General features: G+C 36.1%; 1 protein-coding gene across 5 annotated transcripts in view; it reads left to right on the top strand.

Moving 5' to 3' along the window:
* Nucleotides 1-15093, top strand: part of LOC148657543 (cadherin-18) — a 345544-nt gene that overhangs the window by 198640 nt on the left and 131811 nt on the right. Inside the window, exon 1 of one of the 5 annotated variants that reach the window (XM_088643966.1) lies at nucleotides 6024-6181. The exons of the other annotated variants lie outside the window; for them this stretch is intronic. The gene's annotated coding sequence lies outside the window, so the exon portion shown is untranslated. Of the gene's footprint in view, nucleotides 1-6023; nucleotides 6182-15093 lie in introns of those variants that run through there. 5 annotated transcript variants of the gene reach the window in all.

Genomic DNA, 15093 nt, shown 5'->3' with positions numbered 1-15093 from the left:
GCAAAGGAACAAGTAATAGGTTTATTCCATGCTGAAAAGAGAAGAAAGAAAACCCAATGTTTCAGCTGTGGAGCCTTCTTCGGGTGTGTGTATTTTGGAAAAATAGTGTATGAAGTTTTTAGCCAGTACAAATGTGACTTCATTTTATTCTAGTAGTTCAGGTGGGTAGCTATGTTGGCATGCATAGGCTGCAAAGGAATAAGTAATAGGTTTATTCCATGCTGAAAAGAGAAGAAAGGAAACACAATATTTTAGCCATGGAGACTTCTTTGGGTGTGAGAAAGACAGCGCAGTAAGCAAAGGTAATATAGTGGGAGAACAAAAGCTGGGAGAGAGGAGGAGTGAGAGCCGGGAGCAGGAGACAGAAAGAATGGCCAATCAGGAAGTGTGAAGTCAAAAAAGGTGAAGAGAGTTGTGAAATGAAACCTACCTTTATTTTGTTCTTATGATCCTTGCAAAGCTGATCAAGATCTTTCTCTTCAGTTAGGAGTTAGTGACTTCTGCACTGTTGCCGGCATTGCTAATTCATTATCATGTATTGGTATGTATTTATTGGCAGTTTTTTTTCTCCTGGTTAACTGTGCTTAGCTAGACTATGTATATGAATCGTATCTAGAAAAAGAACATGACCGACAAATACTGATAGATCTGTCACTAACAATAGAATTGTTAAGAAAATAACACTTACAGGTGTGATTTGTATAGATCATATATAGGTAGGGCTGGTAAACATCTGGAAATACAATTTCTTTCATTTTACATGGGAGTTTTTGTTACTGGAAACCCCTGTTGTTGAGGAAACCATATTAAATTACTTATTAAGGGGTTAGACTTGTAAATCTCAAAATAGCCCCAATTTTTTGTCAATACATACCCAGTAATATACAATATACAATAATAACATTACCAAGCCGATCCAACACATCTAGGATTGTGAACACCTAGCAAACTACAGACTTTCTCACTCGTAACAGACTTAGGACATTTACAGTAACTGTACATACAAAAGAGTTTTCTCCTATGTAACTGGAGACTTCGTTTCCAGGTCACCTGGTATTTGTGAGGTATGCACATGTACACACAAACATCTATCTAAACAAAGGCAATAATCTGATTTCAAACGTAAACAAACTTTACCTAGTCTGGAATTCAGGGGATAGCTTTGCTTGTAAAGTAAGGTTGTTCATGTGTTTTCAAAATTGTTGTTTTGATTTCAAAATTGCCTTGTTTTGATTTCTCACTGACAAAATTTAGGAACCTGTAGGATAACCTTGGCATAACAGCAGGGGCTGGCTTAGCAGTGCCCACTCCAGGGTTGCGCATGTGTGGATTGATTGGTAAGAAGATACCATTAAGAGGGGGTAGACCTTTTCTTTAAAATATTTTTGTATATAGAAGGAGTTATGACATTTTATTTTTGTTAATAATATGTTAATTATTTTACTGTGTATTTACTGGATAAAGATGTATATCATAATTCCGTTTATTATGTTGTAGAATTCCTTTTGGCTTTATAGTGGAATATTCTAGGGGGAGGAGTTTTACCTAGAAAAGGTGCTCCTCAAGATAGGAGAGAGAGAAGGAAGCTGGTAGCAGTGTAGAGTAGGAGCTGTCTACAACAATTGATTTTTTCAAATCAATTAATGTATATACTCTTGTACAATAGTTTCATGTGTTTTTTTTTCCTTTGGTTAGTTTGTATTTTTCACAGTTTTTTTTTTTTTTCGGGGGGGTGATTGGACTTTGGGAACACAGTTCCTCACAATAAACACCTTTGGACTGCTTTGCAGTTGTGGTTGTGCTGTCATTATTTCTGCTACCCATCTACAGCTCTAAGTCTTTGAAGAACGAGACTGTGACACCCTGCTTGTTGAAATTTTAAATGAAAAATACAATGATGATGCACTAATGTTTTTTTCAGCAGGACATATAGTATGTTGCACCCAACAGTTATCCAACATCCCCCACAGTGCAGGTCAGTAGAAAACTGCCAAAGCTAACATTGAACTTTCAAAGTTGTTATTGGCCTAACAGTGATAGATAGATCCCTCATCTGGCACAGGATTTGAATACTTAAGTAACTGTAATCAGGTGATAAGGTAGTGGCACATTTTTCAAGAGTAATGTCCTCACGCAGGTTGGTAGTTAGATCCCTGCTACTAGCTGCAGTACTCCTGTCCTGTGTGTACTCTGGAATACTTCTGTAAACCCCCCCATGTTTTTTTCTACATAAGAGCAGTAAACCTGAAGTTACAGAGTTTTTAAATGCCTGTAGTTTTGTTTTGTGATGTCACTGCTTCCTTTAGTGTTTATATTTGCTTTGTCAGAGCAAGTGCTGAACTCCGTTAGTACAATGACTTTAGTCGTTGTCTGGTGTGAGTCCAGCATAGTTCAATTGTAATGTAAGACATTATGATGTTATGTCATGTTTTAATGTGTTATCTATAGTTTATGAAAAAATTTTAACCTGCTGAATGTAATATGAGGCATGGAGTTAGATGCAGCTGAAGTATTTCTGTCCTGTGGATACCTCTGGAAATCATCCCATGGATTTTCTAAGTTTTTGGAAAATAAATGGGGAATCCCATGTGAATTCCTTCTGTAAGCACAGGTTTACACAATGATGACCTTTTCGTTTTTCCTGCATATTAATCTACAAACTGCTTTCTAATTGTTTTGTTTTTTTTGCTCTGAATGCGAAGAGTAGATGGTGCATATGACAATTATTAATTGCTCATTTTAAATGTCATGAAACTGTGCAAGGGTCTGAATACTTATGCCCATAAAAAAAGAATCATTAAAAAAACTAATGTGCAAGAAACAGAACAATACTTAAAAAGTACTATGGAATGGCATCCAACCACAGCATCCAACCTGAACACTCTCTGAACATTCAATGACCACAATGACTACACCCAATACATTTCAAAGAACACAGAAATATTTGAAAATCTAAGACTGTTTAATAGATATTTATCCACATTCTACACTCTAAACTGATGCTGAAGCAGGCGATATTTGATCCCTATGTAAGCATGGACATATAAATACAAAGAAAAGGTGAGTTTGATTTCCAAATCAAGGCTGTGAATGTCTGCTAGCAGAGAGGATCTGAACAGCAGAAGGTTACACCCTACTCAATTTAGATAAAAGTCTGGCCTATTATTTACAGCCTCAGTCAATAGATACTATGACTTAGTATGAAGACTCCAAGACAAATTATCTTTTAAAAGCAACTCCCCTCAGAGTGGGAAAATTGGGGCAAGATGTCTTATATACAGTATCACAATACTAAGATGGTAAATCAATGCCAGTTAATGCTTATCATCTATTTTGTTCTAAACTATATTCATGTACATTATATAACACAAAATATTCTTTCATATTCCATATTGATATACAATTACTTTCTGTTTTCTGTTTTTGTAAATAAAACGTACATAGTTTTCTATTAGTTGTATATATGAATCCCTTAGTCCTACTATTATTTCAAACAAGTGTTTTCAAGTTACAGCTCCATTGTTTTATCTCATACACAGACTTCAGTGTGCCATTAATCAAGGCTCAGCACACTCTGCTGCAGCCAACCTCTTTATTCAGCATACAATGTGATCTGACTCCAAGAAACCACAAAGTGAACACTAGGCATCAATAAAAAAATGGATTAACAAAAGCATACGCTCAGGCTCCCTCAGCTGGTCAAGGTTTCAGGTGTAACATAGTATGGATGTTTTCTTTTCTTAGTAATCATTATTAAATGATATTAAATGACTACTAAAATTATTACTAATGATTACTAAAATCACAATTGGAATCAAATTGACATGGTAATTGTTTTCCTATAGTTACCTAAAAATAAACCAATACTAATGACCATAAGAACAACTCACTTTAACGATGTCACAAAAGTTAGAAGAAATGCGAACATCAAATACATGACTGAACAAGTGTTATTTTGGTATCTAAGTATATCACTGAGTGTTAACTTCAGCTTTCTGGCTAAATGCCAATGTGAGCTTGTGAAACCAAACATTCATGTATTTCCCTCTTAATTCAATTGGTGAAAGAATTTCTCACTTCTCCACTTGATCTGCTTTATGGAGGGGCCACTGGTGCAAAACCGACGCCACTTCACAACCAAGTGGGTGCTTCTGAATATCTTTTGTGATGAAAACTGCTATATACTGCAAACGCAAGGAATAAATAAAACTAATAAATGCAAATTATTTATAGTTCATAGATATTAGAACATTCGCCAAAAGAATTGTTTCATAATTTATAATTAAATATTGTATCTGTGCAAGCATATTTTGCTAAATTATCATTTTTTATATACTGTATGTGCAATTATTGTAAAAATGTGACCTAATCTTGGCTTTAATCCGAAGGAAACAATTTAAACTAGTTTAAACACAGGGAAAAAACATTTCTTTGTACAACCCATAAGATGTCTCTCACAGCCCTATGTACAGTATACAGAGCCTGGGTCATTTATCTGCTTTCATGCCACACACCCACCAAACCAGCAGCTTGAAATGAAGTTCATTGAACTGCATAATCTTTTTTTCATGATTTGTTATCCAATCTTTTCTGTGTTTTCCTCTGCTGTAAGAGAACCCCACCACAACCATTCATTCTCATTGATTTTAACAGGCCCCAGCACAGTAACTGTTTTGAGGTTCTAATTTGAATGTGTAAACTAACAGCAGCTGCTGAAAGCAACTACAAATATCTGTAGTTATACATTCAACAACACTTCCCTATTTTTTATTCTTACTGCTTCCTTCATTTTGATTTTCCTGGAGGTTTTACAGTTGCTTTGAAAGACGTTATAGGATTTTCCATGCATCGATTTAACACCCTCGATAATGCGTCTCCAAAATTTCTCACTCTTGGAAAGATAGCCAGTATCTAGAGAAAAGCCTTACTAAAGGTAAACACAACAGCTGACCAAAATACCATCAATACATCGTGTGGCCACAAATAATCTGTTTACTTTTATGTGGAACCTCAGGAAATTACATTTTATATCCAATTTGTATCCAGTGTCATGTTCTCCTGGTACTGACAAATTTATGTTTATTCTACTAATTAGTTTTAATATTATATTCTCAATGCCCACATGATTAAGTATTCAGTCATAATCCTGAGAAAAACGTACCCTGACCCAACTCAAGCAAAAAAATGCCCAAAGCTTCTAAGATCCTTAACATCCATTTTAGTAAACAAAAGAAAGAATGTTGCATGATATTTAAAAAAAAAGCAAACAAGATAAGGACAGTAGACGGCAGACAGTCTGAAAGACTAGGTGCAATTTCATTATGAATTTCACATGAATCAGCACTACGGTGCATCTGACACCATATATAAATTATACTCTGTGTTATAATTTATAACTTGTCAAATGCTACCACAGGTGTAGCATAGTTTTGCGATCCCATATCCCTGGCAAGTATATTGATAACCAAATAAAATAATCCTTGCTTCCTTTTACTTCAAAGGTAAACTCATGAGTTAAATCTCTTTTATAGGATTCAATGAATTGGAGCTATGTCATGAATATATTAGAAGTAAATGGTTAACAGGTCAGGGATGACTTCAGTCTTCACTATGAAAATGTTTTGTTTTCATTCTTTTATCTCATAAGAGGCTAATTTTCCCTTTCCTGCTCAAGTAAGTAGACCCCTCCCCCCTTTGCTGTCCTCCTTTCTTCTTAATTGATGGGCTAACACCTCCAACCAGCCCTGTTCATCTCTCAAACGTACTTTGGTCTTGAGGGGCACAGCACTTGCACTACAGTACACGACTTCCTTTTTTATTAATTAAGTTTCCTTCAATGCGACTTTGCCACAGAGAGACTGCAGGCTGCTTTCAGAGCCTGTGTGTCTTGCCCTAGAGTACCTGTGAGAAGAGAATGTAAGAGACAAGCAGGGCAGACACACAGTGAATAGTGTGGGCCAATCAGAGAAGCTCTCCTGAGCTGCAGAAGCCAAGCAGTGAGAGCTGAGAGGCTTGGAAAGACTCCGAGCCTCCAGTCGAGTGGTTCTCTGAGGAGTGGGAGCAGCTGTGCCTCTAGCTCTGAGAGACATACAGAGTGGGAGAAAATGAGAGACAGAGATAAAGCCCTGATTGTTCCACACAAATTAAGTGCCTTGTTACCTATTAGGGCAAGTCAGACAAGGTAAGAGCAAATTGAATGGCACTTTGTTATCTTTTAGCATTTGCATTTGATAATGATGGTACTACCGAATTTTGAGCCTGCTTGCGAGAGCTTTCCTCTCTGTAAAAGTGAGTTAGGATACCTGATACTTGTGCCTTAAATTAAACAAATGTGTAAATTGAGCAGGTATCTCCTGATCAATCTTATCCATTAATTTATATATTTCAATAACTATAATTTGCATATCAAGTGTTTTATTTTCTCTAAATCACTTGTAATATACTGTACACATTTATTGCATTTAATTCTTGTGGCATGGTAATTAGGAAAGAAAAATGTTTGTTAAAATGCTCATGGCTTGATGTTCAATTCCTTCTTTGCTAGTAGGCATTCTGTAGCCTTAGCCTTGATATTATAACATGTCTCTGCCAAACAAGGTACAGTATGCAAAGTGTTTGCTGAGCCAAGCAGTGTGTTAAAAATATTATTGCTTTAAATGTTGTGATGATAATTGATGTGTTTGCTTAATCTTTAAACCAATTGGAATTTAAGCATTATGGATTTTAAGCCGCAGAGCTGTATGTATAATAAACTATGGTGTAGCTTTTCACTTGTATGTAGTATAAGCTTGTGTGGCAGCATTCAGTTTGTCTGTATCATTGTTGCACAGCCCTGATGAACCATAATAAATAAGGTTGTGAGATTATGTTATATTGGTATTCTGGATTACAAGAAACAAATGTATGGAGATATTTCTTTTTTCCATTGTATATTTTATCAGTGAGTGAAATGATTACAGAGTAAACTCCCTCTCGATAGTATCATATATGTAGAGTCTGGACTTCTAGTCTCTGTTGTGGACCTGGAACAACATAGCACTAGTACAAAATCATACAGCTCAGTTGAAAACCCTGCAAAAATGCTGTTTGAAAAAGAAACTAATTTGAATGGATCTGAGCTTCAGTAGGAGAGGGTAGAGTTTATATATATACACAGCCAGACATTGATATATGTATGTGTGTGTGTGTCTGTGGAAGGCCCTCATTATATCGCTCACGTGTAAGTGTATATTGGAGCTGAGGACAGATGTGTGGTGTGTGGAGCAAGTATCATTATACTGAAAACTTAACCAAAATAAGCAAAAGAAAACATTTTAAATATATTAAACAAAAAATAAATATATTTATATTAAAATATATGAAGCATATTAAAACAAAATATCTAATACATTACTACATTAGATCTGGTGATCAGTGTCACCAGAAAGTGACCAAAAATATCTCAAACAAAAACTGTTACCTACCATCCATTTTTTCCCTCTTTTTGTTACCCCCTTGTCATTTTTTTATTTTATTTCTGCTTGAGATCCAACAGATATGGAGGGGGCATGGAAAAAGGCTGATTTTTCATCCCTTGTTTCCCCAATTAAGAAGAAACTGAACAAATATGACTCTTCTGATCTAGCCAAGATGACCACTCTATTTTAGCTGCCAATGAAATTGCAAGTGCAGGTGTTAAAACTGAGATTTTGGTGGTGAATTTGTGGACAGCTGGCATAAAGACAGAGGTACGGATGTCAACCACACAGTAATTCACCTCAAAACTTGGACTTGGTTTCAGATGAATAAAATTGGTGATTACTACTCATTGAAGCTGAATGAGAGTCTAGGAATGCAAGTTTTCAGTGCTAGAGGCCCATTCACATTGTAATAATTAAAACATCAATGGTCTTCCAGTGGAAAGTGAACATGACAATGCAACATGATTATTGTAATAAAAAAACAATCCCAATCCAGTTTCCAAATTTTGCATTGTGAGACTGGCACCTGGAAAAAGCACACAGAAAATATGGGGACACTTCTTTGGAGGTTACAACAACCCTACATAGTTATTTTCAAACTTCGTCAGTGATTGATAGTTCAGTCCCTCTTCATTCAGATGAGTGTTCTGTGCTGTGATTCTACCTGGATCACAGCCCAAAAACTGTGGATTAGAGAGTGCCCTTTGCAGGATTGATGAAGCCACTAAGGGATGTGGGAAAATAGATGTCCAGTCTTTCCTGTTGTATCCCAGTGTACTCTTAGGGTCTCCATGCTGGCAGACAGCATCTGTTTATTTCAGCACAGAAGGCAGAAGAGTCCATCAGCTATAAGGCGTCTTGTCTAAAAGCATCTGTCTTGTCTAAATGAATGAAGCCTCATTTGTTTTCTTGTTTCATAATGACATCAATACTCTGTTGTATTCCCTCACATGTAGGCAAGATCAGACAGCTTTTTCTGTGTGCCTTATTTTGTTTTTAGTAGTATACAGTGATGGCATGGGAGTTGGTGTTGCATAGAATGGAGTCAAGAAATATCCTTTATTCTACAGTAAGTTCCTATTTGGAAATTAGACCTGAGTAATTTTTCTCTTGTAATGTTACTCAATTTGTCACTAGATGAATCTCATTGTATTTGCTAGGATACTTATTGTATTTTTTATTTTATTTCACTTAATTTCTAAAGTCATATTCTTATTAACATTTCATGCTTTCTGAATTTTTCTAGCTGCCAGAAATTGTTATTGTAATTTTTATTGTTGTAGTAATTACATTTTTAAATCAATTTCAAACAGATTGATGCAGCTTTAAACAGATGGAACATTTTTGGGGGAGTCTAGATCATCTGAATGTTTGTTTAATGTTATATAAACACCTTTGTTTTGTTATCATTCTCTGCTTGGTTTAATCCTGACACTCCTGTATTCTGGTATCAACTTGTAACATCTCTGTAACATCTCTGCTTCATCCATAGAGACTTCGAAGTTTAATATGTTCTAGTGATCCATTTAGACGTGTTTTGGCCCCATTAGTAGGTAATTAATTTTGACATAGCATTTGTTGTAAAGACTCATAAAGTCCATGAACAAATGGCATTTCTGCTCTCTTCTATTTTCCATAAGAATAGAATTTTAATAGGTAGTTCCACTTTCTTTACTGCTGCATTTCACATTATTACTATTTCTAAATTTGGGTACGCCTTCATAATTTTGCAGTTCATAAAACTTCATTCCAGAGATACTGTTTGTACTACCATCTGGATCATAAAATAATGCTGCTCTCCATTTGTAATGATATCTGTATCTTTTGGTTTTATTTATTGCCAAGGTCTCCAGAAGACTAATTGGTAAAGTGGGTCTGTTACAGTGGTTCATTTGAATAGCACCTACTGTATGTATGAGAAGCTCCACCAAATTTATGCTCATTTAGCAAACAGATAAGCAACAAATTCTTATTATCTATGAAACTTTAACTGCCGGATAGCCAGGATTGTGGTTTAATGTCTCATCTGAAATCACAGCGTCCTCAGTCACTATACTTTATTTAATGGGGGAGTTATTTCTCCAGAGGAAGAGTGCCAACTTCTAGTCTACAAACACCACTTGCAGCAGCAAACTGACTTCCCTTTGCTGTCCCACATTGTAGTACCAACCTTGACCAGGCCCAACCATGCTTATCTTCTAAGATCTGCTCCTTTCTTAAAAACCTTGAGCTAGAGCTAGCTTCTAAAATAAAACGTTGCTACACACACCATATGTCACATGATTTCTGTTTCTTAATTTATATATTGCTGAATATTAAATTATGTGCCTGAGTGATATAAATATACATCCTGCTGCAATACACACTTTTTTAATAAATGTTTATGGCACTCTGCAGCATCAGTGCTGCAGGCATTTCTCATTTTATTTTGAGTTGCCAACTATCATGAAAATGAGTTAGGAATATAAAGACCAACCTCAGCTTAAACTAAATGTTGCTTAAACTCAGCTATGCATCAAAAATGCACTTTGACATCAATGATTGTTTAATAATTAATGTTGTTTTCCTGAGTTGGCCTAAGGAATTTATTTAGAAATAAATGTGGATAGCGATGTTGACTGTGATTGTATACATGCTATTTGCATAAGTTGTTGCATAAGTAATTAGATTACACATAATTCTATAAAATCCATAGACTGAGAACATTTTCTTCATAACATTACTATGCACTCTATTAAGATAATTTCAGAAAGGACATATTTTAGGTATTTTAATTATATTGGCCAAGAATAGATGATGTCCTAGTAAATTAAACATTTACTTAAAACTAGAATTCTGGAAAATCCTAGTTTTTCCAGACTAACAGTGTTCTTGTATATGTGCCCTATGATGTACTAGTGTCTCTTTCAAAGTGCAGACCCAGTTTGAGCCCTGTGCTTCTGGAGTTGTCTCTGAGGCCAAGACTCTTACCAGGAATTAGTGGCTCACTTAAAATAGGTGGATTAAAAAGGTCAGTCACAGTGTGAACTTATTGCAAACAGCAAACAGTGATGCAGTTGTTAGTATTTTCTGCCCCTTAACACTGGGGTGCTGGGTTCAATTCTGGACCTGGGGTGCTAACTGTGTGGAGATGTTATGTTTTCCCCATGTTCATGTGGGTTTTCGCTGAGTGCTCTGGTTTCCTCCTGGTTTCCTCCTGCAGCTACGATCCTGGGATATGATCCAGCTCCCCAGCAACCCTGTGTTGGAAAATGTAGTTAAAAATATGGATTGATGGATTTTTCCACAGTGAATATTGTGTAAAATGTACTAAGTGAGAGGTTGAAAATAAGAAGAGGCATAGTATATTAATTTAGTTCAGGTGGGTAGCTGCATCAGCATGCATAGGCAGCAAAGGAACAAATAATAGGTTTATTCTATGCTAAAAAGAGAAGAAAAAAACACAACATTTCGGCTGTGGAGCCTTCTTCGGATGTGAGAAAGACATGGCAGACAGCAAAAATTAAATACCACAGAAGAACAAAAGCTGGGAGCGTGGAGGAGGCGGGAGCAGGAGAGATGCAGAGAGGCCACTCAGGTGGTGCGAAGTGGGGAGAGGTGAAGTTAAAACCTGCATTTGAATAGAGAAGATTACACGAAAACAAGAGAATCTATGTCATCACTGCAGAGTCATCATAGCCGAAGGAACTGTGAAAAGGGGAGAGAGTTTTTAGTGCGTTTGGGGTGAAATGAGCTGTACAGTAGATAGCTGTGTGAATCCGTGGGTTTGCAATAGACTGAAGTAGAGAGTCGGGAATGGTTAATTGATAGGTTTATGTCTAGAAAGGGAAGAGAAGTGGAAGATATGTTAACTGTATATTTGAGGGCCAGGTGGAAGTTGGTGAAGTGATGCAGGAAGTGCACTAACTGGTCATTAGAGCACGTGGCAGCACCAACGCAATTATCGATATATCGCTTGTAGAGGTCAGGGACAAAGCCAGTGTAGGAAGTGAAGACGTGTTCAGCTCATTTCACCCCAGGCACACTAGCGCTGTTAGGGCTGTGAAGATGAAAGATTTCTCCATGTTCATAGTTTCTCATTTCACCTCAGAGAGCCATGATCTTACTGATCTTTCCGTTTGCATTCTCAAAGAAGGCTTTCTTAACTCCCATAGCAGAAAGACATCAGAAACAACAATTATCCTGAAACTTGGTTCACACCTTCCCCCTTCTCTCAATGACAGACTTGTTTTCGTATAATCTTCTCTATTCAAATGCAGGTTTCAACTTCACCTCTCTCTTCACCTCTCCCCACTTCGCACCCCCTGAGTGGCCACTCTGCCTCTCCCCTGCTCCGGCCTCCTCCACCCTTCCAGCTTTTGTTCTTCTGTGGTATTTAATCTTTTCTGTCTGCCCTGTCTTTCTCATACCTGAAGAAGACTCCACAGCCAAAATGTTGTGTTTTCTTTCTTCTCTTTTCAGCATGGAATAAGCCTATTACTTGTTCCTTTGTACACTAATTTAAATAAGTTGTGATACCTACAGTAAGTGAAAACAGCATAGTGGCAGATTTCTGAATCCGCATGTGAATCAGATTTCTAAATCATCCTGGATGTCTCTGAGCATCAAGTGTTCCGAAAGTTAAATGTAGAGTTTTTGTCCTTGTGTAGGGTGTGGTTTAGGCAACTAGATACTGAAAGTAATATTGTGCTAAGAAAGATTTAATACCCTCATATGCATCAGTATTCTGCAGAAGGGTCCCCTGCTAATTTCTGCCAGTACAAACTGTTACCAAAGAACTGTAGTTTTTAAAAGATGGAACTCCAGCATACACTGTCTGTGAAATGCAGTGGATCCTAGAGGGCCAAGGATTCATCCACCTTCTATTGCTGGGTCAATTGCTTGACATCCGCGCTACTCAGCATGTGTGGTCAATTCTGGAAGATGAATGGGACATACCTCCACAAGATAACACAGCTCATCCCATCAGTGATCTGTAATGGTCTTCTGTCAGGAACATGGTCATTAAAAGAGGGTGTCTATTTTTTTTACCAGACAATCTTATGCTTTGAAATAAATAATTTTCACCTTAACCCAATGTGGTGTTCTCCTAATTTCTTATTTATACTGTACATATAACCACTTAATTTAGTGTTTTTTTAATGCAAAATCTTTTGATTCACACTCATTTCACCCCACATTGGAAATATATATTTTTACAGTATATGTGAAATGAATCAGTAAGATTGTAAAGATGGAAGTATGCAAGAGGTGTGTTTGATTTATCTCATCATTAAACCAAGGCTGTCAATCTCATCTTGATAGATTTTCATGATTAGAGATCCCTTTCAGCTGTGAGATGAAGGGACCAATAACAGGCCTTTATAAATCCTCAAAGGCCATGTTAACCTTTAGCTGTGAGTTATACAGTTAGTCAGATAGTAGAAAGGTTATTAAATGTGTGGATGTTCTAGTTTTAAGCAAAATATTTTAGCTTAATTTAGTATTTGCTACTTGAAATTCTTTGCCTATATGGGTGATTTACATTTTTACAACTAGCATACCAAGGATTTCTAGCCATATATTTTACAAAAATAAAACAAATGATTTAAACTGAAACATATTATATTAAGTGGGATGTACAAAAATTCATTCAGATTTTTCAACATGATTCCCCTTCAATTTGATAAGATTCTTTAATGTTACAGTACATTTCTAAATCCCAGTTTTGATAAGAGATTTCTTGCATTAGGAAATCATCTTTTTCACATACCCCAGCTTGCTCTCCATGAGACACACAGACAGGGAGAGAAGTCTGGGGTCAGAGCACAGGGTCAGCTATTGTACAGCACCGCTCGAGCAGTTCGGGTTAAGGGCCTTTCTCAGGGGCCCAACAGAGTAGGATTTCTCTGCTGGGCATGGGATTTGAACTGGCAATCTTCCCATCACAGGTACAGATCCTTAGCCACAGAGCCACCGCTAAGTTTTGGCACTTAGCTTCTTCCTATCCACCTTTGGACATTGTAAGCCAGGGTTCTCAGACTCTGAAAGTGTCAACTGTCTTTTTTTTTGTTCTGCCCAATGTCTATATTGGTGATATAATTGGCCTGATTACTTCATTAGCTGCATAAATGTAATACTTGGATTTGTGGTGGTGTATGGCTAGTGTTTTGAGTTTTCAATTTTAGGTGACCTTAATAAAACATGTATGTCTAAGAAAATTCTCTGGTTAATTGTTTGACTACTCAGCTAAAACAAAAAAAAATACTAGACCCTCCAGAATATCTGGTATAAGCATTGAATAAATGACACTTAAAAATATTTGCACTTTGTAATGACACAAACCTGCATCAGTATTTGTTTACATAAAAAGCTAATGAAGATAGTTGAAATAAGCAGTAAAAAATGCTATAGGTTAAAAAATATATTTATTTGACTTGTGAAAATTTGAATCCTATTTCAAGAAACCTGTCACAGTCTCTTCTTTTTATTCTATATTTGCTCATGTCTGCTTCATTTTCAGAATGGCCATTTTAATGAAATAATTGAAACATGATGTACTGTACATCTGAAAGGACAACAGGTACATAAAATGTATATAAGATAATACATGTATCAATGCATCACTTTTAATATTAAAGATTATCTTCATAAAAGCATTGTTGACTGTGGTCCTATTGCATTATGCTATATAAGGTGTTAGTATCATCTCATTCACAGTATACTGTATATATTTTTCCAGTTCAGTGGTACCTTAGGTCTCAGGCAGACACATCAAAATGTTTTCAAAGGTTGTGTGATAGCTGATTCAAAGCACTGTGCTTCTGATCTAGATCTGAAATTTGGCAGCATGATCAGCTTTCTTGAATGAAGTAAAAGAAAAGAAAATATGCCAATTATAAACATTTCATTACTGATTCTAAATAATATAATCCTTGCTACCAGCTGGCACTGAAGTACCATATCCAGACACCATATAACACATCAGAAGTGTCAGCAAAATCATAATCCTTTCATAAGAAAATAAGGTGGAAAACATGCAATTTCTATAAATGAGCATGTTAAAAAGCACATTTTCACAAAATGCAACCCATGTGATGTTTAAACTAGCTGTCCAGTCTGAGCATTAATAAAGTTATTTCTTCAGTTTTGGAGTATACCAAATCCAAATCCAAAAATACCAATAGTTTTTGCAATCTAGTTGCTAAGATACTAATTTGTAGGCACTGCTATCGATTCCTTTTTTCTGATGTTCAGTGATTTTACACAGTAGCCTTTTTGGTCTTTGGTTTTGCTGAAAAATATTTCAGTGATCGGGATCCATTCTGAAAGGCTTTTGTCATATTTAAATAAAAAAGGCTAATTAACATTTAGGAATTTTTGTTTAATATTTTAACTAATTATAAAAGGTGACCACTTAAAAAAATGTATATTTGAATGACTAGATACCAAATGCCTTCATTGATTCTACATGATTAATTTCTGTAACCACACTGACTTAGTTCATGATGTTCAGCTTCATTTATGACCAGTTTGTCCAGGTTTGATATGTTATTTTAAAAACAGTTACCAGTGAGAGGAGGCCATTTGGTCCATCTTGTTTGTTCAGTAGTAAGAAGCTAATAGATCTTGTGCAAATTTTTCTTGAAGAAGC

Source organism: Lepisosteus platostomus, chromosome 8, assembly GCF_059453375.1.
Source record: "Lepisosteus platostomus isolate fLepPlt1 chromosome 8, fLepPlt1.hap1, whole genome shotgun sequence".
Taxonomy (NCBI): domain Eukaryota; kingdom Metazoa; phylum Chordata; class Actinopteri; order Semionotiformes; family Lepisosteidae; genus Lepisosteus; species Lepisosteus platostomus.
Note: the sequence above shows the minus strand (reverse complement) of the source record. Positions and strands in the feature narration are given on the sequence as shown.